Source organism: Rhododendron vialii, chromosome 5a (assembly GCF_030253575.1).
Source record: "Rhododendron vialii isolate Sample 1 chromosome 5a, ASM3025357v1".
Taxonomy (NCBI): Eukaryota; Viridiplantae; Streptophyta; class Magnoliopsida; order Ericales; family Ericaceae; genus Rhododendron; species Rhododendron vialii.
The window spans coordinates 8,906,964-8,934,632 of NC_080561.1; the positions used below are offsets into that span (position 1 = coordinate 8,906,964).

The window sequence follows — 27,669 nt, forward strand, 5'->3', positions numbered from 1 at the left end:
ATTGTACCCTTGTGTCATTTTCCTCCTCCATAATCTAGAGGGGAGAGTGAAAACCTTTTAATTAGCCTTCTATCTGTCTTAGGTTTTTTTTTTTGGAAAAATTGGATGTTGATCCCGTCAATTCACGCTTACTTGGACAAAATTCAAGACCATATATTCAGGTAACGATGAATAACATCCAGTGACTCAAACACTTGTTATTGACAGTAAGAGACCAACTTGCGAGATCTAAATGATTTGAGATTTGGAGAACTTAAATAAGGGTCCTCTCCTATATAGATACTTATGTCCTAATCCTAAGGGTTTTGAAAACTTATGTTATCATCCTGAAATGTAAATAATACCCATCTTACCCTTAAGATTTGGTTTACTGCATTTTTCCTTTAAACAAATTTGAATGGATAATATCCCATAACTACCTGAAAAACTGTTTGGTGGAGGTCCTGTATTCATTAGAATTGGATGTAGATAATTATTAGGGATTATATCCCATAACTATTGGACAAAAACGTTTGGAGAAGGTCCTATTTTACCTAAAAATGAGAATTAGCCGATATATCGGGAAAAAATATCCCATTATTATACATGGAAGGTCCCACCATCCCAAAAATTATTTGCCTCAGCTTTTTCCATTCCGTATCGTTCAAACAGAAAGAAGAAGAAAGGGGGAACTGAAATGGCAGGTCGTGTTTCTCCTCCCATCGGCGATCTATATTTTGTTCCGGCATATGCGAACCCCCTTTGGTGAGTTGGTCGGCCTGTGAATCCCAAAACTACCTAGACCCAACCAATTGGAACTCATTTATTTCATCGAACTCAATTGGAAAACCCTAGGAGGTGACATATATAAGCGATTTGGAATGGCTAGACTTCGTAAATTGCAATTTCTAACCCAATTCCTCTTGTTTCTGTTTTATGGTGATTTCACAGTTTTTGTCATGATTTCAGTTGTGTGTCTTGATTTCTCCAAATATTGTCATGAGTTCTGTTTACTATAGTTTCATAGGGATAATTTTGAATACGTATTCATGATAGTTTATGTTGCATGGTGATTCTTTGTCATGATGTTCTGTAAGTGTATTTCGATTTTTCAAAAATTTGTCATGTTTTTTGTTTACTTTAGTTTCATCGGCATTATCATTTGATTGAGGTAGATAAACAAAACAGGATTAATCCACAAAACATGACCAGTTTTGATACGAAGAATCAGTCATTCAACATGTATCAAAATCATGATTAACTTGAACGGGCATAACTAGTGTAAACTGATTTGACCATTGGTAGAAACAATGCTTGTAGTTTTCTATTTCAAACTAATTTGGGTCATTCCTAGAATCATGCTCACTAGAAGTAATTTTTACAATTACATTCTCATAGGTGGGGTGTTTATTTCCTGGTGCATGGAAGGGAAAACTAGTTAACTTGTATTGGCTTTATAGCTTGGCTATCAATGAGATCCTGGATGTCATGGCGGAGACGCATGCAACGGTCCGTCTCATGCCTAGGGTGTTAGTGGTAAGCGCACTGTTTGTTGGCATAATTGTTTGGGCCATAAGGTGGCTGAGGAGGTGGGTTGTTCAAGGGCTTCAGATGTCATTGACGGCTCAGAATGGTTAAGGCTTGGGATGAGGTCATATAAAGAGGGTCAAAGTTGCGGCGGGGGCTATTTGAGTTTCGGGATGAGCTAGCTTGGAATGGTTCTTGAGATAAGGCTAGGTCAAGAGCATTAACAGAGGCATGAGAAGTACAAATAGGGAAGGTTTTCTTGGATGGAGAAGGAGTTTCTTCTTTCCTAATGAGCCCCAGCCTGATTCCATCTTCAATCTATAGCCCAGTAGCATGTAGGCGTTTGAAATAGGTGATAGCCAGAGTGTAGAGATGCCTGAGATACTTGGGCTGCAGATTTTGACAACTATCCTGACTTGATCTTCCTCAGAGGGACGACTTTTCATCTTATCGGCTTTCTCTCTCCATCTAGCCACAAAGGTAGCAAAGTCTTCGCTCGACTCTTGCTTGGTCATCTCCAAATCTCGAGTAGTTAACTCAATTTGGACATTGTATGCATTCTGCTTAACGAAAGCATTGGCAATTTCTGGCCAGGTATGATAATGCACAAACTCCAAAGTAAGAAACCAATCGAGAGCGCTTCTAGCGAGAGTCCTTAGAAATAATTGAGCAATGAGCTCATCATTCAAGCCCATTGGTTTCAAGGTGTTGATAACATGGCAGACATGGCTGGTATAGTTGCCAGTTCCATTGAACTTCTCAATGTTTGGCATTTTGAACTTCTTTGGTAGTTGAGAATTTGGAAAAAGGCAAGGTCCTTCAAAGTCCAGAATTTGGTCCCCCTGTGAATGAGTCAGGGCATGTTTGATCTCCTTGACTTGCTTGGTCAATTCAGGATTCTCTGCCAATGCCACTTTACGAGGATTTTCTGCTTCTTCCTTATCTGCAGCATCTCTTACTGCTTTCTCAGCTATTAAATAGGTGACTTGAGCTTGGAGCTCAACAATGATAGCGTCGTTGTCTGACATCTCTGAGATGGGATTGGGAGAAAAGCTTGGTGAAGCTTGGGATTTGGCTAATAATTAGGTTTGCTAAGAGGATGTCCGTGAAGAACCAGGAAGTGATGGAGACCGTTGCGGTAGAGGTGTTCTGACAGGCGAGGATGACAGGCAGGATGGCTGTAAAGACCTCTATTTGGCGTGGCTTCGGGTGTTATAAGAGTATAAAATTGGCTGTGGTTGCGTCTTTGACTTACCTATCGTGTCTGCTTAAAAGTAAAATACATGTAAGTCAGTACTTGGCTGTATAGGGTTAGGATTTGGGCTGAAAATCCTAACCCTTCTGCATAGAAAGAGATGTTACAACAATAGTTTATACAAGGTGTGAGGAAGAACTTCAAAGTTAAATGCAAGAAAATGTCTTAACCTGTGGGTTCTTGTCTTATTTTGATAAGTTTTACGGCTCTCTAACACATGTAAAGTTTGGATAGTCTCAAGGGTGCTCCGTTGTCAAAGGGCAACAGTCCTTTCGCTAGCCCATCAGAGGTGGCAATCGGGTGATTTCCATTTTGATATACCACTAGGCACAAGTGATTGTGGAGTTTGCTGGAACCCCTAACATAGCCCGTGACATGTCGGGATATTAGGTGAACTCAAATAGGTTGCCTGTTTGATGCATATGATAAAAGAATTAGATGAAGAAAATATTAATCTATGTCGAGCTTTCTGGTTATGGCTCTCAAGTCCCCAGCAAAGTCTTCAAAAACTGTAGACACCTCCCAAACGGGGTATCGCCAAATAGATTGATCATGCTTGTTTAGTTCCACTTCATAAACCAAGATCATGGATATTCTCATGGCTAGGAACATCGCCACACGATAACGGTTATCATCAAAACAGAGTCGCCACCTAATTTATAAAAACTAGAAAAAAACAAGTAGAGATTCCGGGTACGGGAGCCAAAAATACAATAAGGGGAAGGTGTTAGGAACCCTTCTTTGCCCAATTGTGAGACTGGCCCATAATCGTTCGACACATGATATGTATTTGCCTTATCTAATTCTAAGCACGTAAACTGATTTTAGCCTTTAAACAATTGATAAGGTGAGCCAAAATAGTAATGAAAACATGCATCAAAATAGAAAGCAAACTGTTCCAGAGAATGGATCCCTCGGCCGGTGAATGGATGTCACAACCGAGAAATCCTTGTGGATTGATGTACCGGCCGAAGGATTGAAGATCCAGGCGATGTTCTTCCTCACACCAGACTAGGCGTTTAACAAAAAATCAAAGTACTATGACTAATGAACAAAAGCATAAAAGAACCAAACCATAGGCTCTTGGGCCTCACCACCTTGATTCCTCAGTTGCTTGATTGCTTCGGATTGGAGGTGATTGACTGATTTGCTTCTCGAAAACCCTAGGGTTAGGGTTTGTACTTCGGGGGGTTTGATCGTCGGATTACGGCTGCCTTTGGAAGATTAGGGCTTTTGTAGAGGGGATATGGAAGAGTGTTTCTGCAGAATTTTGTGGCTAGAGGGTTGATTGTTGTTGTTAATTTTGAACCTTAAGTGCCTTTTTATATAGGCAATTGGTAACTCACTCCGGCCAATCAAATGGCGTGAATCAAAAAGGAATTATAGGGTAATAGGATCTCTAAACGAAATCTGCTTTCGTGGCCTGAACGCATTGGAAAAAGGCTGCTAGGGTTTTGAGAACGGATCAAACGATTGACAGAACATTCCAAAATCTAGAAAAAGGGCGATCTAGCGACCGAGCAAAAGATCTGGCGGCCCAGTGATGGATGTGGCGGCCGAAGAATTGATATGGCTACCGAGGAATTAATCTCTCACAGAGATTTTCAAGCAACATGTTTCACGGGTGAAAGAATGAAGTTGAGGCCGTGAGATCAATGTTATGGCCGACAAATGGATTCTCCTATGATACTGTATTTCTGTCTGAAAGGCTGTATGGCTCTGAATTGGGTCCTCTAAGTGGCTAAAAGTACTCACCAAAAGTCCATAGGTTTACGAGAAGTCAATCTGCAATCACATGTATCCATTCATCATCGGGATGGTCCCCAAGGTGGGACTTGAAATAATTGTTAGGCCAAATTGGGGTGCCTACAACTCCAATGGAAAAATGATCTCTTACCCAAATATACTGGTTTTTTTATGCTGTCAAGAGTATTTTCCTCAATTTTGGTTTTTCTTGTTTTTTTCACCAATAATATCTCTTATTTTATTTCCCTCTCATTTTTCACTTTTTCGCAAACAAATTTCTCTCTCAATTTTGTCTTATCCAAGATAAACCCTTACCAGATTTATATTGGAGAGATCATTTCCCTCCTGATTCCATCTCCCTTAAACAACTGATACCAGATATATGAGGATTCTAAATGCGACCTATTTATAGAGATAGGGGAATGTGGAAGAGCGGGTAATAAAAGACTTTCTTCATTGAATAGAGTTTGTTCAGACAAAAACAAATGAGCTTGGACGGTTGGTTGAATGAAGTTTGTTCAAACACGGACGAAAGACTTTTATTATCGGAGAAAGAGCTGTTGGAAAGTAGAAAAGAGCTTTTGGAAAATGGAGCGAAAAATAGGTAGAGGCTTTCTTTGTCTCAGATTTGAGCAAAGAAATGGGTCATGATTGGAAATGGATTTTTAAGGATTTTGCCCAAATTTTAAATTTGGATCTTAAAATGGGCCAAAATTGGTGATGCTCTTACATCCCTTAAATTAGTATTTTGTTCGACCTATTTTATATTCTAATAATCTTATTTTTTAGTAGTTAATTTTATGTTTGCAAGTGTCAAATAAGGTTGCTTAATAAATTGAAATCTAGAGAGAAAGAATAACTTATAAACTTGAAGCAATTAATGACAAGCGTCGGTGTAGTTCAAGTGGCAAAGTTACATTGGCTAAAGACCCAAGGTCCTCGGTTCCAAACTTGGTGAATCCATTCTACAAGTCACATTTTTGGTAAAATAAAAAGAAACGCAAAGCATCGAATAATTTTTCTAGTTCGGCATCTTTATGGATTTCGGTATCCATATATCTATATATATATATATGTGTATATATATATATATACACACATATATATATATATATATCTCTATATATATATGTGTATCTCTCTCTCTCTCTCTCTCTCTCTCTCTCTCTCTCTCTCTCTCTCTCTCTCTCTCTATATATATATATATATATATATATATATATATATATATATATATATATGTACCACCGATGGCCGTAGCTTGGATGGCAAAAGCCTCCTTCATCCCTAGGCAAGACTCGGGTTCGAGTCTTCTTAGTGACGAAGGAATGGGGGATTTGTTCCCTTGCCATCTTTACCCAGGTGGTGCTATGGTGACGGCCTGTCGTCACGGACAATAGCTATGGCATGAACCGGACATTCCACAGCAGGTAGGGAGTCCCTATGGTCACGTTCAAGGGGGGTTGCTACACTGGTCTCCCCCTCCTACCCTTTTTTTTGATAAAAAAAAATATAAATATATGTGTGTGTGTGTATTCTGTATGTGTCTTTTTTATATTTTCTTGAATCTATTTCTCTTGACAAAGAAGGTGGTCTTGAAAACCTAAACATCCTATCTATGGCAGATTTGAAGAAACATCCCATTAGATTGTTTAGACCCAATTTCATGATTGATTTGAAGAAATATTTCATGATAATACATGTGTTAAAAAAATGGGTCGGTTCGGATCGGACCCAACCCACATGGGTTATGTGATTGAGGTGGTGTTCCAAATGAATAGTAAAAAGAACTTTTAGAAAAAGAAGGTTTTTCAAGCTCAAATATAATGAAAATGAAAAATAATTTTTTAATTTTTTTGCACCGTTTAAAAGATCTCAATGAGATCTATCAAACAAGATTCATATTGGTAGGAAAATTATTTGCGTAAACATATTATTTTTTAGCTTGAAAAACCTTTTTTTTAAAGTTCTTTTTACTATTCATTTCGTACACCACCTGAGTTGGCTAGAACGATGAGACATGACTCCTAATCTCTATATGTTAGGAGAGTTCAAAGATAATAGATCACCTATATCTATTAGGAAACTTTGAACTCTTGGACTTGAATCTATAAATATAGTCATGCAGATATTTGGAGATATACACAATAACAAGTTAGAGTTCCATGATCTCTCCTTCTCCTCTAGAAAATATGCTCCTATGAAATATCTTCTCTTTCTCTAGGGTTTCCATTTAAGAACCCTAGGATTTGCGGTGTGGATATTAAGAGCAGACTCTAGTAGTCTCCTCTACCCGGCGTGAAGAGAAGACGGTGTTTGTGTACGTAATCGGTGCTTGTAGAGCGAGCCTCAGTTCGTCGATCGTGAAAAGCTTGAAGCATCTTAATTCCGTTGCGCTTCAATCATGTAAGTCTTATGTGATGTACGAGCTTTCGATCCGATAAAGTTAACGTTGGTATCAGAGCTATTAGGGCTCGGTCTCGCATATAACGTGCACCGTATAATCTATTCGTAATAGTCCTCGTCACAAAAATAATTATTTTTATTAATGGCCTTGCTTTGTGCTCAATTTGACCTTTGTTAAAGTTTTTTTTGGACAATGAAAATTATCTGATAGGATTTTGTTTTTCCTAAGCTTCACATCGATATAAGATTCGTTAGATTTGGAGTTAAAACGAAAAAGATACAATTTGAAATTTGGAGTTTTATGTGCGATTTTCTGGAAATCTGGAACAGTAACAAAAGAGCGTGACTCGGCTAGATAAGCTGCTCGCGGATCAGCTTGACAACGTGGCTCTGTAAGCGGCTCGCGGCTTGGTTTGATTGCGCGGCTCGGTCAAGGCTCGGCGGCTTAATAGCGCGCGGCTTCGCTTGATTAAAAATTAAAAAAAGGTGTTTTTAGTGAGAGCCGCAAGGATTGAACTTGCGACCACTGCACCAACTTTGATATATTTGATGCTGTTCCGTTTTTTAAAATATCATCAGATTTCGAGTCCATAAATAAAAAATTCAGTGCGCACTAGGGTTGTGCTAGCCGGGCCCCAACCTTACAATAATTCTTTTTAATTATTTTATGATTGTTGCGTTTGGATACGTTGCGATTATTATGAACAAATTGTATATTTTTTCATATTCATTATGTATCGATTGTTTATTGCCACGTTACGGCGCAAACAATTGTATCCTTAGTAATTGGACTTTACCCATCTTCTTAGAGGGAGAGTGTGGTGGAACCATCCATGCCTTTACCCATTATGTGTTGTTGTATGTTGGCATGGATGGTCAATTGAAGGGTAATATATTTGTATGCGTTTGGAGATGGGCTCTCATTGATGATAGAGACTGAAGACAAATTTATTATATGGAAATAAGTGTAACACCCTCATTTGTTTTTTATTTGTAAGGTGGTGAATTTTTGCACTTATGTTTGTATAATATTTTTGCCTCTCATTCTTGCATAAAATATTAATTAGGGACTTAAAAAACTAGTCCCGTCCTCTTACTGGTATATTGATTCATTGGAAATTTTGTCTAAAAATCGATTAAGAAATGATGGTTTACACCATGTGTTGGAGTGATGACTACAAGCTTTGCAAATTTTCGATCTCTATCCATGGTTAAAATCATCATTTGCTTAATAGGGTTTTAAGATAAAATTATTGTAATTCGCCAAATATTTCCAATGCGCAAATAAATGTAGTGAAATGGCCTCGAAGACTGTTATTGCTGATCTTGTTAAGGGGGAGAAACTGGATGGAAAAAACTATGACATGTGGCACAAGAAAATCTAGTATCTCCTGAATGAGCCAGAAGTACTTGAAACCTTGATCAATACCATGACTGTCCCCGAAGAGGGGACCACTGCCCAAGACCGTCGAAACATGGAAACTTATCAAAATTGGGTCAAGAAAGACCATTGTGTGCACTTTAATATGTTAGCCAACATGCACAATGATCTCATTGCAAGTTTGAAAATTGCGCTACTGCCCAAGAAATGTGGAACTAGCTGAAAATTGCTTTTGGTGGCATAACGGCAACTAGGTTACGCGCGTTAACATTTAAGTTTGACAGTTATAAAATGAACCCCCAACATTCCATGCCTGAACATTTAAGGGTTATGTCGACTATGATACGCGACCTTAGGACTACCGGCAACGTTTTGACCGATGAGCAGCAGATTCTCGTTGTGCTTAGGAATCTACCTGATGAGACATGAGACCATTTTAAGCTCACAATGACACACAAAGAAATGGTTAAAACCTTTAATGATTTGAAGTGTCATCTTGAGCTTGAAGCCGAGCGCCAAGATGCAAAGCAAGGCAATGAGGTTCTCGTGGTTGAAGCTGGCCAGCGCAAGACAATTGGGTCTAAGCGCAAAAGGCAAGGTGGTGAGGCTAAGCATGTAGAAACTAGCGATAATGCACCAAAAGAATGTGTTAAGCGCTGCAGAGGCAAAAAGCATGAATCCAAAGTCAATTGTTACAACTGTCAGAAGATTGGACACTTCGCTCGTGATTGCACTGAGCCGAAGAAGGTACCATCTAACCCTATTTCTAGCATGGATTGCTCTAATGTATTGGTTGCTCATACTGATCCTAGTTGGATTGTTGACACAGGAGCAACAAAACATGTAGCACAAGAACAAGGAGGATTTATCAAGTATCGTCGGATTCTTGTTGGTAGCTAGAGTGTATTTATGGGGAATAGTTCAGCCGAGGATTTGCTAGGAGTTAGCACTTATTAGCTGAGTGCAAAGTGGTCGCACACTTATTCTCTATGATGTACTTTATGCGCCTGGAGTTTGACATAACTTGATATCAGTAGTAGTTTTAAGAGTTAGGATTTTCCATTAATTTCAACAGAGATGGTTTTTTATTATGCCTAAATAATAAGTCGTTTGGGCATGGATCTATTTCTGGTGGTTTCTATGTTTTGGATTTGGATGGTTTAAATAATAAGGCATTTATGGCTTTTCATGATGATGATGTTTTTTCTTGTTCTATGAAATGGCATGCTAGGTTAGGCCAGATTGGCCAAGATAGGATGACTAGGTTAGCTTGAGACGGCTTTTTAGGCCCACTCGTTAAAGTCAACCTACCAATATGTGAGTCTTGCATGACAGGAAAAGCTATAAGAAAACCATTTGGTAAGGCAGTGAGAGCTATAAGTCCACTAGAGCTAGTACATTCGAACATTTCGCGATATTGATATGTCTATTTGATCACTCATAAATCAGAAGCATTGGACTACTTCATTCGATTTGTTAAAGAAGTTGAGAATCAAAAAGAAAGAAACCTAAAAGTTCTAAGGATAGATCGCAGATGTGAATACTTATCTGTGAAATTTAAAGGGCTCTGTGAAAATAAAGGTATCCAATGACAGTTAATGAGATTAGGTACTTCGCAACAAAATGGTGTTGCAGAAAGAAGAAATTGTACACTGTTAAATATGGTTAGGTCGATGATGGCGCATACTAATCTTCCAATTAGTTTTTGGGGAGATGCTCTATTAAGTGCGGCCTATATCTTTAACCGTGTGCCAAGTAAATCAGCCTCTTCTACACCATATGAGTTATGGGTAGGTAGGAAGCCAGTAATTTACCATTTGAGAACCTGTGGGTCATTAGATGTGCGCATTATGTTATGATATGTGAACAACCTGATGGTAGATTGACTGAGATTGATGAGTCCAAATATGTGAATTTCATTGAACATGAGTTTCCAAGCAGAGAAGATGTGAGGGAAGATCTTAATCTTTATGAGATATGTGAATCAGAGGAAGTTACACTTGTTCTCAGCGAGGGTGGGAGTTTAAATCCTCATCCTATGGTCATCGAGAACAGTGGGAGTAGCTTGCCTCCTAATGGGAGTACTCCACTAGACTATTGATTCTTAAGATCCTCCGCCACATAGATGTCATCGTGAAAGTATTCATCATTGTTGTTTTGAGATTGAAAGGGAATCGTTAATGTGTGCTCCTCAAGAGGAAAATGAGCCTAGTTCGTATAATGAGGCTTTGTCTTCACCTGCTTGTAAGAAATGACTAGCTGCTATGGAGGATGCGTTTAATTCTATGGGCAAATATTAGGTGTGGGAGTTGGTTGATCTTCTGCTTGGGCGCAAGACTATTGGCAATAAATAGGTCTTAAAGGTTGTTTGATTGAGGAGATTCTTATAGCGCCTTGACACAAGGCCTAGATCTAGTTGGCTTGTGACTCTATATTGTGATAGTACGACAACTCTTACTTATGCTAAGGATCTAAAATATCATGAAAAATCTAAACACATTGACATTCGTTTTCACTACATTCGAGATATGGTTGCGCAAGGAGATGTGGTCCTAAAGCATATATCCACGACAAGTATGGTTGTTGATCCCTTGACTAAGCCTATAGCGAGGGATGTCTTTCAGAGCCATGTCAGTAGTCTGGGACTTCGTAGGATTTAAGTTGTTTATACTTTATTGAGATACCTTCAGATATTTATTGTTGCACTGGTTTTTATATTTTAGTTGGTTGTGAAAATAAAAATCATGTTGCATTTAAATTATTATGCACTTACAATTGTGTGTTAAAAGGCATAGGGTTGACCATCTCACACGGTAACCTACCTCGGTGCTAATGGGCAAGTGAGATGAGACATAATTATACTCTTTATATGATGCGGAGTTTAGAGTATTGTCGCCTTGGTTGGACCAAGATGAGGTCACTTGATCGAACACAGAAAGTGTGTAGCTTTTTGCTTGAGCCCTTGAGCCAGATGGAGACCTAGATAGGGTGCAGTGCATGCGACAAATTTGAAAGTCTCGAGTAAGGTGCTTTTAGTAGCGACTGTACTTATGTTTGTACAGTATTTTTTGGGAATGACCCAATCTTTATGGATTACTCCACTGTAGCATGTGAATCATACCACATATGCTGTAGTCGACCATACTTAGAAGAGTGATAGCATGGATCCCTTTCCTATCATTGTATGAGCTCAAGAGTCATTTATATGACCACTCTTTACCCGTACTTGACTTGAGACTATGTCCTGAAGTAGAGACTTTGTGTTGCTACTCTAGCTTGACTACCTAAGGCCACGAAATGTCAGGGTCCCATGGAGCATGATTGGGAAAGCAACAAGGATAACATGGATAGACATGAGGGCTCAAGCAAGACTTTCTTGTATCACATTCGTTTATGCAGTTGGTTGTGCTTTGTGCCAGCACAAGTTATTATATTTTTATATACTGTATATCAAAATGAAAAATAATTTTGAAATTTGAAGCACACAAACGCAAGGGAGTTGACTATAGCTCAGAGCTGGGACTCAAGAGGGATTGAAGATGCTCGATCCAGGCCAGATTTGTCTAGGGAAATGACGAGATCTTTTGGAATGATGTGCCATGTTAGTATGCTATAAGCTAATATGGTACTCCTATTTAGCTTGTTTCTTTCTCGTCGGTCGCACACCTCATTTCTTGTATGAAGAGAGAATTGACAAGATTGACATTGTAAGGACTCGTATTTTCAGAAATCATTAAAAGGTTTATTCGATATTATAAATGAGGACAATATGAATTTAGTTGAGTTTGTATGAATTGGGGCTTATGTGAGATGATTGTTACTCTAGGGGTGTTTATGCAATTTGAATATATGTTACTCTCTCCGTCCATTTTCAAGTGTCCCACTTCGTAACTCCAACTTATTAAGAAAACATCATTATTACATGCACCTTTCACATCAACTTTTACTTCAACTTTTCCTACTTACCCTCTATGGAAACATCATCATTACACTTTTATTTACTAACTTTTTAAAATAGAATCTACTTTTAGGGGCAAAATGGAAAATGTATCAACTTTTATCCACTAACTTTACAAAATGGACACTTATTAAGGGACAGCCTAAAATGAAATACAGGACTTTAAAAAGGGGACGGGGGAGTAGTATATATAGGTGTGTGTGTGTGTATGTGTGTAGGAGATAATAATACATCTCTTCTCCATCTCTATCTCTCATGGCTCTCTCGCTCTCTCTCTCTCCCCCCCTCCCCCTCTCTCTCTCTCTCTCTCTCAAGCTCCAAACCCACCAAGATCTACCGCCAAATCAACCTTCTTAAGTGCTCTAAGCCTTGGGTTTTGTCCGTTCAAGCTAGGAGGAGGTGTGTTTCGCTCGGTTTCAACTTTGGAGTTCTAGGGCTTGCTTGGGTTTCGTTCGAATTACTTAAGGTAGGGATTTCTTGTGTAACACCCCGACTTCTTAGAACGAAAAAGAATAAGGAAAGTAAGGGGATAATCATTTAACGGGCCGCTTACCGTTAGAATTCAGAAAGTAGATTGTTTGTGACTTAAGATATAAAACAAATAGAGTATTTTCTGCATATATGTTAATTTTTAAAACGTTATTGCCTTAACCCTGTTAACGACATTGTGGCCAAGGGAAAAGACATAAGTTTCCGCGAGGCAGAGAACCGAAATAAAATAATCCGGAAAGAGGTAACATCTCATTATAGGGCGAATCGAATCAAATCCTATTAGAATATCCCTAGATTTTGTGGGATATGCTTAGATATGATAAGATTTTATTAGATTTGGATAAGATATGATAATATTTTATTACATTATATATAGATTATTCTAGATTTGGATAAGATATGATAAGATTACCCTAGATTTGGATAAGATATAGTTGGATATGATAGAATATTCTAGAGCTTGTGATCCAACACTATAAATAGCCTTCTCAACTACTCCACAAGCACACACTACACACACACAACCCAAAACACACACACCACACTCACGGCACTCAACTTGAAAAGAAGAGGAAAAATTTGGATAAGATATAGTTGGATATGATAGAATATTCTAGAGCTTGTGATCCAACACTATAAATAGCCTTCTCAACTACTCCACAAGCACACACTACACACACACAACCCAAAACACACACACCACACTCACGGCACTCAACTTGAAAAGAAGAGGAAAAAAGAAGAAGAAGAGAGAGAGTGAAAAGAGGAGGAAAGAAGCGGAAAAGAATTAAGTACGAGTCCTTCAAAGTAGTTGATCATAAGCCAAGTTGAACGGAACGAAAGGTGAGTTATGAATTATCCCTGTTACATGAGTTTTTGTAAAGTTTATGTTTTTAAATTATGGTTATTTAACAATAAAGTTCTTTTGTAGCAAATATACCATGGAATTATGATGTTTTGAACAGTTTATGGAAAAAGTTATTATCGATATATCCGAACGATGTCCCTGAATTTAGGAGACGTTAAAGATACTAGTCGGAATGGTGTTATAGGGATGGAATGGAAAAAGGAGCATAGCCAGGTGTCCAACTGAATTGATCAATTCATCATGTTATGTTGGGGGTCGCTCCCTCATTACTGGTGGTAATCGTTGGATGGTATATCGTATTATGTTTACAGCATGTTATGTTATATACGAACTTGTTTATGATGTTGGTTACAGTTTAAGCAATGAAAAACTGAAGTTATGGTTTTTGTTACAGTTCAAGCCATGAAAAACTGAAGTAATGGTTCCTGTTTCTCTTTGATAAAAAGAATTCCATGGTAGCTCATGTAACTTTGATAATTCATAATCTCACACAAGCAGTGGCTTAGATTATTGAAATCTTTCTTTTCAGGTAATCAGGATTAGAGAGACGGGCCAAGTATTAATATTATTATGCCGGTGATATGGTTATGTAATGAATAAAAGAAGAGTGTAGCCTTTGTTGATATTAGCATAATGAATAAATCACCCTATGTGATTGTTGATTACTGAAGAAGGCTTCCGTAAATGTTATGGATATTTCTTTTTGAAAAGAAAAGAAAAGAGGGTCAATAAAGGCCTTTGGTGAGACGGACTCACTGGCCGGTCACGATATTCAAATCCGCTAGATTTGGGTCGTGACATCTTGCTTGTTCTATATGTTTATAAGTAGATTCAATGTCTAAAACTTGCCTTGGATCGTTATTTGGAGGCCTTGTGTTTGCCTTTGAAAGCTGTCAAAATCGTGTTGAAGAACCCAGGCTCTACATGTACCAGTGTTTACCCTGGCACATGTACCAAACCCAGATTTCTCTAATTTTGTTCATTGGGTACATGTAGCACCCTTAACCCTGCTATATGTACCAAACTGGAAAATTTTGAAAAGTTTCTTCTTCCATGGTTTGGACCCCCGATCTCTTCTAATACCTTTTAAACGTCTTAATTTCGCTGCGCTTCAATCGTGTTAAGTCTTATGTGATTTACGAGCTTTCCATCCTATAAAGTTAACAACATGTTAGTTTCATGATTGATTTAAAGGATATGTTGATGCTACAATCCAATCTCACAGATTTTCTCTCCAAAATGATATGCAGCCATGAGCCTACAAGAACGATTTTATTAAATTACTCCCTCCGTCCCTTTTTAAATGTCTCGCTTCATAACTTCAACTTATTAAGAAAACATCATCATTACACCTTTCACATCAACTTTTATCTCCACTTTTCCTATTTACCCTCGATGGAGATATCATCATTACACTTTTACTCACTAACTTTTCAAAATGGAATCTACTTTTAGGGGCAAAATGGAAAATGTATCAATTTTTACTCACTAACTTTCAAAATGAACATTTATTAAGGGACAGCTTAAAATGAAATACTGGACTTTAAAAGGGGATGGAGGGAGTACTAAAGATAAACATCTTTGTAATCCTAATTCCTACACCCACCCACTACACTCACCAATTGTACCATAAAGTACTAACCATTTTATCCTTACCAATACCTTATTCTTACTTTACCAAAGCTTTGGTTTCCCTTTTTTGGCATTCTTGTGGTGTCATTTGTCATGTCAAGGGGTTCGAGTCATGGTACCCATATTCACCTTATTCTCATTTAATTTTCTTACTATTGGATGTCCAGGACAATTTTTGCGCTCTTTGCTAATCCCAAATCCTTCAAGTAAACGTTTAGACAAACTTCTAATGACCCTCAGATCTTTCTATTTTTTTTTCTCTAACAATGGAAATCAAACCTACGAGTTCAAATAAGCTGCTAACCATCGTATCGCTTCCCAACTACTAATACTCAGGGTTTCCGAAGTCTTTACACCATCATCATTCGAAAAGCACCTCTCAAATCTCAGCACAATCAACAACATCAATTTATCAAACAAGGAAAAGTAACATTTTCATTCTTTTCTCTGTTATCTACTAATTCTTTTCCCCTCTTACATCCATAACTTTTTTCTGGGGTAATTATCACTGAAATTCTATTTCCTTTTTCCTTATTTTTTTCTTTAGTGGTGCTACACCCATTGCTCAGTTTTACTATTCAAAATTCACCGATCAATATCTCACCGTCCGCCTCGGCAATCAATGATCCGGCGATATTGAGAGTGGTGGGAGGATTGGTAAAAGATGAACGGCGGGTGTACATCGACTATCTATTTTTTTCTTTTTCAAACTGAAACAAGTAGTACTATCTTTGATAGTAGATACTAGTCTATGCCGATCGCAAATCGCGCAAGAAGGAAAACACATGCATTACCGAAACTATCCCTCGGTAAACTTCTCTAGCCATTGGTAGTGCCCAACTGAACTTGACCACCATTGTTACCGGTACCATCTCCGTTACTAACATGCTTGTTCTTCTCCAATTCTCGCATTGTCGACCTCCACTTAAAGAACGTACCAAACAAGATCTGCATTTCCTCGAGGGTTCTCCCTTGTGTTTCGGAGCAGAGTGTAGAAGAAAACCCAACTCATGATTGCCACTCCCATGAAGAGAAAGAAAGCCCCACCGATTGTGATGGCCTTGTAAAGAGAGAGGAAAGTCATCGATATGATTCCACTCATCAGACGGTTCATAGCCGTTCCCATGCTCGTTCCCTGGGCTCGCAGCCTCAATGGGAAGATCTTCGAGCTGTAGACCCACGCTATGGGGCCCGACCCCATCGAGAACAATGCGACAAATGATAGCACCGATGCGATGGCCAGAGCAACAGCCGATATAACCTTCTTCTCCGAGTGATCTATGATTGTTAAACACGTGCCTAGAGTCGCGAGGGACACGATCATGCCCCCAACGCTGCTTAACAGCAACGGTCTTCGCCCAATCCAATCCAGTAAGAACGTGGCGACGAGAATGAATGTAGTGTCTCTCATTTCACTTCATTGTGTATCGATTCATATCTAATACGCTCTCCCAATTGCGATATTCAATTGATGCGGGCTTTTTGACTTTTTTGGTCCCCAAAGTATTTCCGTCGTGCCACTTTGGTCCCCAATATTCCAATTGCTAACATTGCATCCCCAAAATATCAATTTTGTGTTTGAATGGTCCATGCAGCTCACGCCGTTCCTCTCCTCCGTCAAAACCAAGGGCAAAGTTGGTATTTTACCTCAAAACGGCGTCGTTTGGTTGGAAACGGCTTTTTGACTTTTTTGGTCCCCAAAGTATTTCCGTCATGCCAATTTGGTCCCCAATATTTCAATTTTTTGAACACTTAATTTTTTCACCATATTTTTTAATTTATAAACAGCCTCGAAAAATCAAGTTTTCCAATTTTCAATCCGTTTGAATCGGTGCGAAAATTTTAATTTTCTGTTCATTTTATCCTAAAGGGTCATAATTAATGTTTTGACTTTAAGGCTTTCAATGAGAACCCTAAAGAACCATAGAATATAAAAAATTGTTATTTCACCTCTTTAGGATAAAAAAAAAATAATTATAATCTTTTAGGATAAAATGATCAGAAAATTAAGATCTTCGCACCGATTCAAATGGGTTGAAAATTGAAACACTTGATTTTTTTAGACTTTTTATATATTAAAAAATATGGTAAAAAAATTAAGTGTTCAAATTTGCAATCTGTTTGAACCTGTACGAAGATTTTCATTTTTTGATCATTTTACCCTAAAGAATCATAATTTTTTTTTGACTTTAAGGCTTTCAATGAGAACCCTAAGAGAACCATGGAAAAGAAAAATCTATGTTTCCAACCAAACGACACCGTTTTGAGATGAAATACCAACCTTGCCCTTGGTTTTGACGGAGGGAAAGAATGGCGTGAGCCGCAAGGACCATTTAAATACAAAATTGATACTTTGGGGATGCAATGTTAGCAATTGAAATATTGGGGACCAAATTGGCATGACGGAAATACTTTGGGGACCAAAAAAGTCAAAAAGCCGTTTCCAACAAAACGACGCCGTTTTGAGGTGAAATACCAACTTTGCCCTTGGTTTTGACGGAGGAGAGGAACGGCGTGAGCCGCAAGGACCATTTAAACACAAAATTGATACTTTGGGGATGCAATGTTAGCAATTGAAATATTGGGGATCAAAGTGGCACAACGAAAATACTTCGGGGACCAAAAAAGTCAAAAAGCCATTGATGCGCTTAATGTATGTCTCACAAATATGTGGCTTTGACTTGAAAAAGGTGTATTAGGGCATTGAATGAAGTTTCAATTCCGATTCCGAAAGATCAACCAAATGAACAATCGGAATGACTAGCAAAAACATGGCCATCACCGGCCCTGAGCTAAACCTCAAGGTGCCGGCACTTTAAATTCAATTTTTTTTTTTTTGTAATTTTTGAGTGGTGCTATTTGCACCGACCGTTTTCTACCGACGGTATACCGACGGCCACGCGCGGCCGTCTTCGGCCATCGGACGGCCGATCCGAGCCGTTCAAAAATTTTATAAAAAAAAACCGAGGGGCCCAACGCGGGAATCAACGGCATCCGATGTGTGTAGGGTGCTTGATCTAAACACCCTATTTTTCGTGTATATATGGCTCGGATCGGCCGTCGGTACGATTTCCCTATATTTTTGGTCAGTACGTATAGGATTTTCGGTAATTTTTAGAATCCCTTTTTATTTTGATATTCCTTATATAAGTCCATTCAAAATATGTATATTTGACTATTGCTGCTACAGTTAGACGGCATCCCTAAATGAAAAGTGTGACTTTGTTTCATTGGATTTCCTTTCCTTTTCTGTTTTTGCTCTGTTTCATCCAATGATGTATTGGATGTTTTTGCCATTTCTTTGGTTTTAGCTTCTGCCCATGATTTCGCTTGGGTCCGGCCGGGTGCCAACATAATATTGTTGGGATGCTTTTTATTAGCTATACGCTAAAGCTTTAACCCTCCTCGATGTACCCTCTTATCAAGTTATCAATAACTTTCCTTTGCAGATAAAAAATTATGTCACAAGAAAGGTTGAATAGGCTATACATGAAATTGTGAAAAGATGGATCAAGCGTGCATAATTAGATTTTGTTTTTTGCCCAGAATTTTCCTCGTTGATGATGAGTACTTGTGTTTGGTTTAAAAATGTGACTTATCTAGTTTATACTGTAATTTATTTGCAAAAATTCATATAGGGTCCCATTTTGTATTTCCATATATTGCAGGCTTCTAAAAAATTAGAGCCGACCCTGATGGCCGACGTACCAAAAAATATATCTCAGGCTATATATCGCAATCCATGACAACGTCCTTCTGCGCTTGGATTGCTATCAATTAAGCGAAACATGGGTCAATCATATTACCTATGTTTTATTATAGTTGCAGTTACGAGGGGATTGGTAATGACATAGGATTAGGGATAGAAATTCATAATGAGTAGTTTTCAAAAGGGAGGTGTTTTTTTTTTGATAGGCAACAAAATTTATTAGAACTCGACAAAGGGTATATCGAGGAGGCCAAAAGTCCAGATACAAGAAGACCTTGGAGCTAAAGAAGGCCAAAAGAAAGAAAAGAAAGGAAATGAAAAGTGCATCCAATGAGACATTGAAATTAAACCACAGTAAAGAGTGGAATCATCACAGCATATTGCGCAGCTTGAAATTGTACGCGCTGATTATGTTCCATCACGCACCATAACCGGCCACTAATCCTTACACCACCAAAAACCTCCTAAATGGACCCTAGCCTGCATAGGAGGATTATTCTTCCAGAACAATATATACCTCAAACTCAGCCAACAGAGCAGCAATGCAGAGCAACAATAAATCATAGGCATAGTAGTAACGTTAACACCTTGCCAAAGAGGGTAATCCGCCTTGGAATAATTGAAGCAATACATGTGATTACCCATAACCATGACGACTGATCGATATAGCAAATATCAGCTACAGATAAGGCCTCTTAGCCCTCCCAAAGTGGGAGTTGAAAAGAGGTACAACCAAACTTAGGAATTCATACAACTAGAATATCAGCAGCTTGACTACCATTCCCAGCTTAACAGCAAACATCGATCCTTGAACCTCTTAGCCCTCCAAAAATTGGAGTTGAAAGAGTAATCTCTGCATCTGTGCTCTAACCGTAGTAATTAGTTGGTTGGACCAAAGTTTTTAGCCCTCCAAGAAGTTTGAGAATAGCATTAAAATCAGTCGAATAACTCCTTGAAGATGTTAATTAATAACAAGAATTTTCAGAGCGGCAAACTCAAGCTATATATAGAATTTCAGCATTGTGAAACAGTATTCCAGCACTTTGACATCGCACACCTCATCAAAACCATTAAGCTGAATTAAAACAGCGCCTGACCTCATAAGGGAGGTGTTAATTCAACCTCCACATTTGTTTTGCCACGGATCAGATAATGGAATCAATAATGACATGTTAGTATTTTTCTTTATACCCTTCAGAGAGAGAGAGAGAGAGAGAGAGAGAGAGCTGTCATGCATGGGTAAGAATTAGCATGGGCATCACGGCCGGCAAATGTACAAACAAGAGGTAGAATAAGATTAGTAATAACACCTTCCACATTCGAGCTGAGCAGCTTTCCCTTTTCATTTTTGTTCTTGTTGTTTTTGTGTTTTATGTTCTTGTTCTGTTGTTTTTCGGCCTATATGGACCGAGCAATTTGTATCTGTTTTGTATCAATACAACTTGTGTTTTCTTTCCCCGGAAGAAGAATAAAAAAAACACCTCCCACATGGGATGGCTAATCCCCTCCAACTCAACTTTTGTAGACCGAACAAAGAACTAGAGATTTAATTACAATGCAAACCCCATCTACAATTGTTATCCGAAATGCCTAAGTATATGATAACAATTTTTTTCGAATTTGAAATTCGTATATAGCATCTCTTTAGTATTCGTAGTTTTCTACGAAAATGAAATATTTCTGCGATCTCTTTGCTTACCTTTTGTATTTCGATAAATCTATTAATTTTTATTGTTAGATTTATGTAGTTGTTAAATTGATTTGGTATATCTTTTTTTTTCCTTATCACATAGCTGTGCATTTTGTACAGCTGTTTCTCTTAGATCTACTATTACTTTCGCAGTAGGAATTCTGAATACAAAAGGGGCGCCGATATCCTCCATATATATGTATGTGAGATTCTAACGCATACGTATGCATGTGATTCTAAATTTATAATGCATATAGAGATGCTGAGTAATAAACAGCATGTACCGGATCTCATGCACATGTACTTATCTACTGAACATGGATAGGTACTAGCTAGCGGATTACCCGTGCCAACTACACTCTGCAGCAAATTTTTTTAGCTCACTTAACTTTTGCCTGATGACCTTTCAACCTATTAAAAAGAATATAGAAATATTTTGAAAAATCTTCAAATTTATTTTGTAATTATAAATTTTATATTTAATTCTAACCCAAAAAAAATCACTCTAATGAAAAGATACAACCCAATTGCACAGAAGGTTGAACGCTTGGGTACACTCCTATAACCCGTGCCTACAAGAAATTATTAATTGTTCTTGGAGCCTCACATTGGTAGCGCCACAGCTTGTTGTGGGTGTGCAAGTGAACACCGAACAAAAAATTTTGTAAAGACAAAAAATTTGATATTTAGGTTTGCCCACTACATTGAATACCCTACCCAATTAATTTTGAACACCCTACGCAATTAATCTTGATTAGAACAGTTCATTTTATTCAAATTTTTTTGTTAGGAGACCACGCAAAAATTAAGTTCTATTAGATATCATAAGTGCTTGATATGTACATCTATTTTGTTGGGTTAAAATTCTCGAGTGAGAATTGAATTTTTAGATCAAGCAATTAATGATATGTAAATGAGTTGAATTGTTGTATGGTCTCCTAATAAATCAATTTGAATAAAACAAATAGTTATGATCATCAAATCGACACCCGAAAAGGTCTCATTCAAAATGAGGTTTTTTTTTTGCACTCTATAATGCAAATTATGCAATGGGAGATGAGTGAATGAATGATTGATTGGTTGCATTCAGTGAAAAAGATGTTTTTTGTATCATTAATTATGAGGTTATTATGCAACGGTTTCAAAATATGAAAACTCGTCGGGACAATTGTAATGTCTTATGTATTTAGACTATTTTCATGTTTTTTCGTTTGACCGTTGATATTAATAGGAGTATCCAATTTTATTTTATTTTATATTCAAAGTTGCAACAACTATAGATGTATTAAATTGATGAGTCATACGATGAAGTTGTGGGAAAGAGTTATTGAACATCGCTTGAGGTTGGTGACTACGGTGTTAGAGAAACAGTTTGGGTTCATGCCTGACAGATCAACCATAGAAGCTATCTACCTATTAAGGAGAATGGTAGAAAAACACAGAGTAAAGAAGAAGGATCTCCATATGGTTTTCATAGATTTAGAAAAGGCTTATGATAGGGTGCCTAGAGACATCATATGGTGGATTCTGGAGTGACCAAAGGGTATATCAAGGTGATTAGAGACATGTATGAAGGTCCCATCATTACCATTCGATCACCAGTTGGGGAAACAAGTGAATTTTCAATCACTGTAGGATTGCATCAAGGGTCAGCCTTGAGCCCGTACCTATTTGCCTTAGTTATGGATGAATTGACTAGACAATTTCAAGAGGATATACCTTGGTGTATGATGTTTGCAGATGACATTGTCATCGTAGATGAAACTGCTAAAGGTGTTAATACGAAACTAGAAATTTGGAGGGAAGTATTAGAGTCAAAGGATTTTCGGATAAGTAGGAGTAAAACTGAGTATATGGTATGCAAGTTTAGTCATACTAGCAGTGCGCACGAAGAAAGAGTGATGATCGAAGACCAGAAGACGCCTAAGAGTGATCATTTAGGTACTTAGGCTCAATTATTATTAGTAGAGATGAAGAGATTGCCGATGATGTGACCCATAAGATTCAAGTGAGGTGGCTCAAGTGGAAGAGCGCTATTGGTGTACTGTGTGACAAGAGGGTACCCATAAAATCGAATGAAATTTTTTTATGGAACTGCCATCAGACCAACGATGCTTTATGAGACAGAATGTTGGCCTATTAAGAAACAACAGGTGAACAAGATAAGTGTAGCGAAAATGAGAATGTTGAGGTGGATGTGTGGTAAAACTAGACGAGACAGGATTATAAATGAAACGGTTTGTGAGATGGTAGATGTAACGCCCATAAAAGAGAAGTTGAGGGAAAATAGGCTAAGGTGGTTTGGGCATGTCTACCATAGATAAGGAGATGCAGTAGTTGAGAGAGCGGATATGATAACTTTTGGTAGCAATGCTACGGGGTGGGGTAGACCTAAATTGACATTAAATGCTGTGGTGTGTAACGATATGAGGATAGTAGGTTTGTGTGAACAAGTGGCTCTTGAAAGAGCTCAATGGAGGAAAATGATTCATGTAGTCGACCTCAAGTAATTGAGACATAAGGCTCGGTTTGGTTTTAATTTCTTGTTATTGTTATAGAGCTTGTGTAGTTTTTTGCATTTTCTTGAAAACCCTGCTAAAAAATTCTGGAGCCGCCACTAAAGCACTGCCATGTGATGCTTGAAGGGCTTCCTCAATCACCACACTTTCACGCAGGACCATGATAAAGTGTAAGGACCCTACTTGAATGTGTGATAATGAAGACTTCTAGAGCACCTTAATTCTTGTATTTGTGTTTGGGTTTGTGATCCCTTAAGTCCCCTTTGGAAATGTTGACTTCAATTTAGAAATTATTTTATAGGAACCGATGCCACCCCTAGGGCAAAATTTTTGGTTAATGAGGTAAAAAATTACATTCATATGTAAGTTATTGTTGCTTGTAAAAAAAAAAAAATTTGTAAGTTATTGTTTTATTTTGCTAACCTAAAGATATAATCCAATTAAGAGGCTAATTAAAAGATGTATATATATGCTGACAAATGTAGTGTAATTTACAATTGATCCCAAAAGACTTACTCCTTCTGTCCCTTTTTTTGTGTCCAGTATTTCATTTTGGGCTGTCCCTTAATAAGTGTCCATTTTGTAAAATTAGGGGGGTAAAAGTTGGTGTATTGTCTATTTTGTCCCTAAAAGTAAATTTTATTTTGAAAAGTTAGTGAGTAAAAGTGTAATGATGATGGGTAAGTAGGGAAAGTGGAGGAAAAAGTTGATGTGAAAGGTGTAATGATGATGTCTTTTTAATAAGTTGGAGTTACGAAGCAGGACACTTAAAAAGGGACGGAGGGAGTACTATATTTCGAAAAAGATGCAAGAGGGTCACATTCATAATGCTGTCAACTCTAAAAAGAAAAGAATACTTGGAGGTTTTTTTTGTAGGTCAAACTAACGAAATTTGACTGCAAAGTATCAAATATAATCCTTGTGTGAAATTAAATTTGACCTCTTAGACCTCACACCCACACCCTAAATAATTGTACCCTTGTGTCATTTTCCTCCCCCATAGTCCAGAGGGGAGAGTGAAAACCTTTTAATTAGCCTTCTTCTTCTTTTTTTTATGCGTAATTAGACAAAATTCAAGACCATATATTCAGGTAACGACGAATAACATCCAGTGACTCTAACAATTTTTATTGACAGTAAGAGACCAACTTGCGAGCTCGACCTAAATGCCCGTGTCATTTTCCTCCCCCATAATCGAGAGGGGAGAGTGAAAACCTTTTAATTAGCCTTCTTCTTCTTTTTAATATGTACTTGGACAAAATTCAAGACCATATATTCAGGTAACGACGAAGGGGAACTTAAATAGGGGTCCTCTCCTATATAGATATTTATGTCCTAATCATAAAGGGTTTGAAAACTTATGTTATCATCCTGAAATGTAAATAATACCCATCTTACCCTTAAGATTTGTTTTACTGCATTTTGTCTTTAAACAAATTTGAACGGATAATATCCCATAACTACTTGAAAAAATTGTTTGGTGGAGGTCTTGTATTCATTAGAATTGGATGTAGATAATTATTAGGGATTATATTCCATAACCATTGGACAAAAACGTTTGGAGAAGGTCCTATTTTAACTAAAAATGAGAATTAGCGGATGTATGAGGAAAAAATATCCCATTATTATACATGGAAGGTCCCACCATCCCAAAAATTACTTGGAAAAAATATCTCATTACTCATACATGGAAGGTCCCACCATCCCAAAAATTACTTGCCACAGCTTTTTCCATTCCCTATCGTTGGAGAAATTTTTCAGTGCCGGGCGGGCACGGGCCACGTGGTGCTGTGCACCAATCTCGGCCATTCAATGAAGTTTTGGACGGCTCAGATAAGTTACATCGACATGCTATAACTGTAAGGATATTATGTGGAAGAAGGCCTTAACATGTAAGGAAAAGTTTTACTAGGTCGGTAACAGGCAAGTGTAACCATTCACTATATTGTTCATTGTTTTGTTTGTTGCAAATAGTATTGCCCAGAATATGAGGAACTTCCTGTGGAAATGAAAGTGGAGATGTAAAAAGACATGCCTTTTGATTTCTCAAATTTTGTCATGATTTCGGTATGAGAGCTTTGATTTCTCCAAATTTGATTTCGGTATGCGTTTTTTGACTTCTCCAAATTTTTTTAGTTTAATGTAGTTTCATAATAATTTAATACGTATTCATGATAAGTTATGTTGCATGGTGATTCCACAAATTTTGTCATGATTTTCGGTAGGTGTGTTTCGGTTTCTCAAAAATTTGTCATGTTTTTGGTTTACTGTAGTTTCACCGGCATGATCATTCAATCGAGGTAGAGGAACAAAACATGATCAATTCACAAACATGACGAGTTTTGATACGAAGGTTCAGACATTCGACTTGTATCAAAATCATGATTAACTTGAACGGGCATAGCAAGTGTAAACTGATCGGACCATTGGTAGAAATTCTGCTTGTAATTTTTTATTTCATACTAATCTGGGACGTCGTTTCTAGAATCATGCTCACTAGAAGTAATTTTAACAGTTAAATTCTCATAGGTGGGGTGTTTATTTTCTTGGTGCATCGAAGGAAAAACTAGATAATTTGTATACCTAATTGTTGGGCTGTTTTTGTTTCATATCTGGGCCTTACATGCCCTTCTTCTGTTCTACAATTGGCTAGCTCTGTATTTTACTATGCCTTACCCTGAATCTGATAAGCCATGTGGAATTGTGTGCTTAAAATGTAATTGAACAGTTATATTACTTGGACATTCTAGGATTATTAGAAAGTTAAATGATTTAATGATGGTCCTGTTTGATTTGGCTTTCCTGTTTCTGACGGATGCTCTGAATTTGATTTGATGTTGGGTTGACAACGCCACAATTCAGTCCTCGTCTTTGTGAAGAAGCATGTTGGGTACTCCTTTACTGACGACGGCTGGTCTTGGGGCAGACGAGGGCGGACGCGGGGGCTCTGCTGCCCGGGGGCGCAGCAGCCCCTACCCACTCTCTTTAAACGGCACCGTTTCTATTAAATAAAAAATCTCAACCGCCAATTTGCAATCCTATGGAGCAGAAACGTGATTATGAGAGCTTTAGAGACAAAATTTGATTATGTCTCTTTAGAATAATATGATCAGAATAGTAAGATCTTCACACCCGTTCAAACAAATTAAAAATTGGACCACTTAATTTTTAACCATATTTTTTAATATATAAACGGTCTAAAAAAAATTATTGCTCAAATTTTCACTCCGATTGAATCGGTACAAAGATCTTGTTATTCTTGTCATATTATTCTAAAGGGTCATAATTTATTTTTATCTATAGGGCTCTCATAATCACACTTATGCTCCATAGGGTCCTAATAAAGAATATATACTTAATATGAGAGCCCTAAAGATAAAAATGAATTACGACCTTTTAGAATAATATGATAAGAATAACAAGATCTTTGTACAGATTCAATCTGAGTGAAAATTTGAGCAATAATTTTTTTAGACCGTTTATATATTAAAAAATATGGTTAAAAAATTAAGTGGTCCAATTTTTAATTTGTTTGAACGGGTGTGAAGATCTTACTATTCTGATCATATTATTCTAAAGAGACATAATCAAATTTTGTCTCTAAAGCTCTCATAATCATGTTTCTGCTCCATAGGATTGAAAAGTAGCGGTTGAGATTTTTTATTTAATAGAAACGGTGCCGTTTAAAGAAAGTGGGTAGGGGCTGCTGCGCCCCCGGGCAGCAGAGCCCCCGCGTCCGACGAGGGCGCCCTCCTAGAGGTGGAGCTGGAGGAGAGCATGGTGGAAGCAGTAGAGGAAGTTAGTTGAGAAGTGATAGTTCATGTTGCGCCCCGATTTGTTGGGTACTCCTTTACTGACTTGTTCTTTTCTCTCTTTTGTCTCAAGATTTTTTGTTTCAATATTATTTTGACTGGTGGATGGTTGGATATTTTGATGGAGGAGTAGAGAGAGAGAGAGAGAGAGAGAGAGAGAGAGAGAGAGAGAGAGAGAGAGAGAGAGAGAGAGAGAGAGAGAGAGAGAGAGAGCAATGTAGGCTTGTAACCAAGAGGGGCATTAGAGTAGTTAAATGTTGTTGCAATTTCTCAATATCTATCTGGCGGGTTTACGTATTCTCACTTGAAATCAATTATCACCACCTCATTTAGTATAATTAGATAGAGATCGACTTTCGTAATTTATTATAGAACGTAATTGATGTATTTATTATATTGTTTGACCTCTTTTTTGTTTCCCAATACCGTGATTTGATCATATAAGTTTCTTTGCCTAATGCAAACTTAGCACATTCCCTTTTTTTTTTGAGTTAAAACTAGGCAATTGTTAGATTAATTGCACAGAGATCATAAAGATTGTTCTTTTCTATTGTCGCCGGGTCTCGCAACTGGGTTACTTTGAAAGACAAGAAGGTCACTCATTTCTTCGTTATAAGGTTCGATTCAAGCTTAATAGGAAAATATCCTTTGCCTTTAGCCGTGCCTCTAGAGTGTATGCCTATTAATTTGTTAAA

General features: G+C 37.7%; 1 protein-coding gene and 2 long non-coding RNA genes across 8 annotated transcripts in view; 2 read left to right on the top strand and 1 right to left on the bottom strand.

Moving 5' to 3' along the window:
• LOC131325667 (probable LRR receptor-like serine/threonine-protein kinase At3g47570) overlaps positions 1-27,669 on the bottom strand; it is a 90,546-nt gene that overhangs the window by 57,234 nt on the left and 5,643 nt on the right. The window lies entirely within an intron of this gene.
• Positions 1-27,669, top strand: part of LOC131325718 (uncharacterized) — an 87,523-nt gene that overhangs the window by 55,677 nt on the left and 4,177 nt on the right. The window lies entirely within an intron of this gene.
• On the top strand, positions 284-27,003 carry LOC131325715 (uncharacterized). The gene is made up of 3 exons (XR_009199794.1): positions 284-873; positions 26,025-26,076; positions 26,890-27,003. It is a non-coding gene; the product is annotated as an uncharacterized LOC131325715 (long non-coding RNA).